General features: G+C 36.0%; 1 pseudogene; it reads left to right on the top strand.

Annotated features, from left to right (window-relative positions):
• The first annotated feature begins 207 nt into the window (after positions 1-207).
• On the top strand, positions 208-1,649 carry LOC149192613 (membrane protein PM19L-like; annotated as a pseudogene).
• The last annotated feature ends 4,826 nt before the right edge of the window (positions 1,650-6,475 follow it).

Raw genomic sequence — 6,475 nt, 5'->3', positions numbered from 1 at the left:
CTACTCTGCCCTGGGCTTCTTGTCAAGCAAGGCATTGATCATTGGATAAACACCAATTCTGTTACTTTCCAATTTGTGGGGCACAACCCATAGTCTGTCCTTGCTGGCTCACTCTTTCAACATCCTTAAATACGTAGCACTACCCCGAGAAGATATCTGTAGAAGTCTATGGAGAGTGTTGAAGTGGATTGCTGATCCTAGGAGTCCATGAACTTCATGGAATTTGAAGGAGTCCATGTTCAAGAATTTTCCTTAGTACTCGTGTGCTCTAGTATTTAACTAATCCCTGTGTGTCTCTAGCTGCCATTGTTGTTAGCTTGGTCTGCAAATTAAGCCTTGAGTGTATAACACAGATTGGTAATTGGTATTTTTCCATCTCCAAAGTTAGGTCAGTTTGATTGGTATTTCTAATTTGTTTAGCAGTCCATACTGGTGCTTGGAGCAGTGAAATCTTCAACAGGGTTTCTCCTGCTGCTAAATTTCTGCATGTATGTAATTGTGGCTGCTATTGCTGGATGGGTTGTTAACAAGGCCACTAATCACCATTATTTCACCATTATTTCATTGGTATTATTAATCTCTAACCTAAATATACATATGTGGGTGTTTTCTTGGGCTTCTATGCATATCATCTTCTTGTGGTTTGGTGTATGTTTGATTTATTGTTTGATGAAAACTTCAGGTCCTGGAGTAAGTACTCTACCTATGGGGTTTTCTCCAGTGTATTTTCCCATCAGGGATGAAGCTACAGGGTTCATGGTTATCTTTTCTTTGATAGCAACTGTGGTGGGAGTTGGTTGATGCCTCTCAGGACTCCATCACCTTCTATTTTGGACTGCAGAGAGTTTGGCTTCCAGTGCTTCATCAGCCATGACAGCTTGGAGCCTCACTCTATTGGCCATGGGGTATATATACTGCAACCATAATCTATATGGATAGATATAGTTTATATGAACTTGAAACAGAGTAATCTTTATCTCCATTGTAGATTTCGAGTAATGGGGTAAGATTAGTATATTGCAACCATAGTATATATGAATAGATATAGTTTACATGAGGTTGAAACAAAGGTATCCTTATCTCGATGGAAATTTCTAAGTTATTTCAAAATTTCATGAATAGGGGCGAGATTAGTATACTGCAACCATAGTATATATGGATAGATATAGTTTGTATGAGCTTCAAACAAAGCCATCCTTATCTTGACTGCAATTCCCAAGGTATTCTAAAATTTGACAAACAAGAGTGAGATTAATTCTTTAATATAGGCCATTCTCATGGTTAGGATTGTGGTTCCTTGCTGCTTCAGAGCCAATGAACTCTCTCTATCCTCAATTGCAACCCTCCATATAGTGGCTAGTTAATTATGATTATGGTATGAAATGAAGATTGGAGATGGTCTAATTAATTTTTCATGACAAAATGCAGGTTGGCATGTAAGGAGATCCATATCGGCGGCCGAAATGCAAAGTTGGTATGTATTAGCATATTATTTCATCTTAACTTCATTCAAATACTCTATGGCATTTTATATGAACATTTGGTAACTTTAATTTGTATTCTTGCAGATAACGTTGGAGTCATTTCTTATTATTTTGTTTGCGACACAACTCTTCTACATTTTAGTAATTAGTGGTGGATATTTCTGACAATGGAAGATAAGCTATGAACAAATTACTGAATAACATAGTATTCATGAGGAAAAGTTGTGTTTGCTTATCCATGGACAAGAACTAAAAGACCTGGAGCTTCATTGTCGAGGATCATACTACTATTACAAGGTTTCACTCCACAAAAAATGTTGAAATGTAATGTAGAGGCGGGTTAAAGAGGAATTTCCCTCAAATGATCATGACCACGCTCAAGAACCCTATTAAACAATGCAGCCTTCTCATGGCTTGAATAGAATTAAACAAAAACAACAGTTCCTGAAACTGGTGGCATGCTTTTAGGGCTAAGCTAATCCCAAGAACTCCACCCGTTCATCAGTTAATCCAATCCTGTAATAATTTATTTCATTAAATTAGATTAGTGACTACCTGCATTGAATCTTTAACTTTTACAATTCACTATTATGTTACTGCATTTCAATGAGTTTGAGTTCATGGTATGGAAATGATTATAATATTAGAGATATGACGTCTCTTGTTCGAGTCACATACTTCCGTCATAAATAGATGCGCTGAATGGTCTCAACAAATTTTGCATTTGACATAATTTTGCTTCGGAATTTCCAGCAACAGGTTCTTTGGAATTTAGGACCCCTTGATGATGATGCGACAAATATTCCACTAGTCAAGTCATCTACGATTGTTCCTCATTTCTATTATGATGTTCAACTAGTTCCAACAAGCTGAACATTTGTTGGCTAGATTCCAGGCTAGTCCTTAATGACAGTCAGCTCTAGATCTACAAATACAACGCAGGGGACATGCTTTCGACTCTATTTTTGCTGAAGAAAGTGTTGGAGACATCATCTCCGGCATCGACGGTCTTCTCGGTGGGCATCTGGCCATCAGGGTGAACTTTGTGCTCAAGGTAGTAAAGTTCCTAACAAGCATTTCCAACCTCGATATCGGCTTGGCACAACATTTACACTGTTCATCACTACCGTGAAGCTATGAGTTACTTCTGTGCAACATTTACAGTCTCAAAGAACATTAAAACCTGGGAGAGTTCGTTAGTTAGTTAAGGAGTTGGGTAACTGACAGGGTGTATCTAAGGGTGGAAAACAATGGAATCATCTAACATCATATCAGATAGCCAAAAGGAAGACAGGTAAGACAAGAGGGAGGTTCTTTCTAGAGGGAACGACTTACGACGTAATTATTTAGATTCAATATATATATATATATATATATATATATATATATATATATATATATATATATATATATATATATATATATATATGTCAATTTTTACGAGATTTATATTGCTTATTTCCCTTTTAAATATGATGAGTAACAAGTATTCAACTACAAAACATGTATATTATCATGTGTATTATTTTGTTTTTATTCAACCAGACAAAATTTAATACGCAAACATTTATTTTTTTATAGTTTGTTCACTTTGAAGTACTTGGTAGATAAGAAATTAGTTTAAAATTTAATTATTTTAAAAAGAGAATATATAAAGGGCTGGCAAGAGTGGGAGGGGTTATTATCTGTTCCGATGGAAAAATTGAACTACAGTATGCTTCGGGATTGGGGTTTCCATCAACAATCACGCAAAATACCTTGCACTTTGGAAAGGTCTTGATATAACAATTGCTAGGAATATCACCAAAATGATGGTCTTTGGAGACTCCTTGCTTGTAATTCAACGAGTCCTGGAAATTGAAAGGTATAACAAAAGTAATCCCCCGACCTCGCAAATAATTTTAATTCAACTAAATCATTTTAAACATATAGAACTATTAATTCAAATGCAGACACACTGGCAAATAAGGGGTCTCACATGGAGTTCTGGAAATAAATAATAGTTGTATATCATTATGTCCATTTCCATAATAAGCATTTTCATAATATTGGGTAATAGCCCTCCTATGAATAATTGGATTTGCTGTCAATATAAGGCTGGATTGGGGTGCAACTAGAATCAAGCCCATTAAAGAACTTATTGATACACATCTTTTTCGCATTTATGTGCCTGATCTGGGCACAATCACAATGGTACCTCTTCATTAATACCTGACATAATCCTTCTGCCTCCCATGTGCACAGGTGTATCCATCATATGGTGATAAACATAGGTAAGTGGCTCTATGGTTTGAAAAAATCCATGGGGAGAGTCTCCCATTTAATTTTCCTTGGGTAGGCTCTCCCTTCATCTCATCTTCGTATCAACTTGCAATACTGGTAAGATTTTCGAGACATTCCTGGTTCAGATTGCATTCCTTTGCCTCCAATTTTTGTAGGAGGAATCAATAACAGAGGAAGAAACGACAAGTTTGGAAGTTGGGTTATCAGTGCTTATATAATGTAGGGAGTTTGCATTTTGAATGTGCAAAGGGCATTAAGCAGAAGGATCATTAGTTCAAGTGTTGCCTCATCTAGAGAAAACATCCTTTGTTTTAGTGATTTGAGGAATTTGTGTCTCCTTCGATGGCATAACTCCTTGTTTGGATTTCCCATGTGTATGTAAATTTGATTAAAATTCCAACTGCTCAAGATTTCAAACTGAAAAACAAAAGACACAATTCTACTCTACTGATCTGCTGAATGGAAAACACAATTTAGAACAACATGCATAGACATGCAACAAGAAAACCACAAGTACATAGTGATTTCTAGGGGAACCCAAATGGGAAAAACCCCTTAAGCCCCTTTGAATTAATCAATTGAATAGAGAAACTATTACAATTGCTAACTCTAGCTCTGAGCACAATCTGCAAAAGAATAATTGTTCTCTCTGCTAAATGAGAAACTTTGGCAAACATTTAGCCGATTATCTAGCTCCTCCAACCTCATATTTCCTTGTGCATTCCTTGATGAAATTAACTCCTGAAAGATAGGAATTTCCTCCTATTTTCTTGTGCAAATCCCAAGGATTGATCTCCTAATTGCATGCAACAATTGTACACACAAACTAGTATAAAAATCATGTTACACCGGCCTTGTCTCTTCCACTTCAACTGAGAAATTCGAATTCCATGCATGCATTAACTATTTTGGGTTGATTTATAAGTTAATTGACAAATATCTGAGTTAGTTTGTTGTCCCACTGTTGAACTGAACTTCAAATGAATCTATCAATAGTTAGAGTACAACTAAAAATAACTAAATTAGATTGCTAAAATTTAACAATCACACGTGCATGATTGAACTCCAAGCCCACTAACTCAAATTTACTGAGTAAACTAGTAGACACAAGCCATGTCACACTAGTTAACTGCTTCCAAGTTGTCTCGCTGATATGGAAATTTGATTTACTCAATTTGACTAAGACTAAACTCAAACTGAGCCTTTCATGTTATGTTTTTTAACACTCCCTCTTAGAAATAAAGGGATTTTTTTCCACCCCTATCCTACCCCTGTGGAATTTGAGCTTACCTCTTGACAATGCCTTTGTCAATATGTCAATATCTTGCTCCTCAATTGGAATGTATGGTAGCATCATAATTCTCCTTTGCACATAATCCCACAAATGATGATACTAGATATCAATGTGCTTGGACCTGTCATGAAATACCAAATTCTCAGAGAGCTTAATGCAACTATAATTATCACAATATATCATTGTGAGATCCATCTCCTGAACGAAAATACCCACAAGTAGTTTCCTCATCCATATGGACTCACATGTTGTCTGAATTGTATCCATGTATTTAACCTCTGCTAAGCTGAGTGCCACAAACCTTTGCTTCTTGTTGTACCAAGAAATAGTTGCGGACCTGTTGTGCTGTACAACAACCCCCCCCTTCCAAAAAAATCTTTACATAAAATTTAATAAGAAATGGGTCCCTTATAAATCAACTTAGATTAGATTTGTGTGTCCACAAATAAAATTGGTATAAACCCATCATAAGAAAAATCCTAATTAAAAGGCCTAATGTAGATGAATCATTTTATAAAGCCTTGTAAATAAAAATAAAGTTTTCATTTAAAAATATTATAAAACTTTTCTTTATTGCAATAAAGCGATCAGAGATCACATATTGCAATAACAAAGGAAACATACGCAAAAACACAAAAAACCTCATCCAATCTCTCCGATCCGAAAAGGCAATCGCAATCGGGAAATCGGAGAAGCCAAATGCCAAGCATAATAAAATGGAGCCCCTTAATTCCTCTGATGCGATAAAGCATATCGCAATTGGTAATGTCAACAATAAGCCAACACATGAATAAAGGCATGCTCAAAACCTCCGATGCAATAAAGCATATCGCAATCGGCAATCGGCGGAATCACATTAACAAAACAATAAAGCCTGAGCCAAGTCCTAACTGCGATATATTAATTAGGCGCGTATCTCGAAAATACATTTAAAATGGTTTGCATGTATTGTATCACCTTTCGGTAATCGAAGATATTTAAAGTAAGAGTTAAAGCCTTTCCCTTGACATTCCCAATCACCGACTTATGATTTATCACTGATTATCCATCAAAGAAATCTAAGGCATGCTTGAATTAATCATTCGTCATATCAGTGACATGATGGGCATTTAAGATGTTATTTACCATGATTGATAGGTTAAACGACTACTCAATGAAGCAATTAAGGGTAGATCTTTTATTTAGATTTTATCTGCGGTAATCTTTAACTATATTTCATTATCACTTGCCAATCGACGTAACTCTTTTTATTATCATATTGGCCTATAGCAGAGTTTCTCTGTATCACGGTTTGCAACTGCTTGTGCAGAACTCCTCCGAAACCAGAAATCTGAAGAAAATGGGGAAGAAATCAAAGAATTCTGCAACAACAGCTCCTCCAGTGAAAGATCCAGGACCAAGCAAAAAAGGATTA

Source organism: Pinus tabuliformis, chromosome 2_2 (genome assembly GCF_031772625.1).
Source record: "Pinus tabuliformis cultivar Carrire ecotype Pingquan chromosome 2_2, CPIR1, whole genome shotgun sequence".
NCBI classification, from domain to species: domain Eukaryota; kingdom Viridiplantae; phylum Streptophyta; class Pinopsida; order Pinales; family Pinaceae; genus Pinus; species Pinus tabuliformis.
This window is presented reverse-complemented; position numbering and strand designations above follow the sequence as displayed.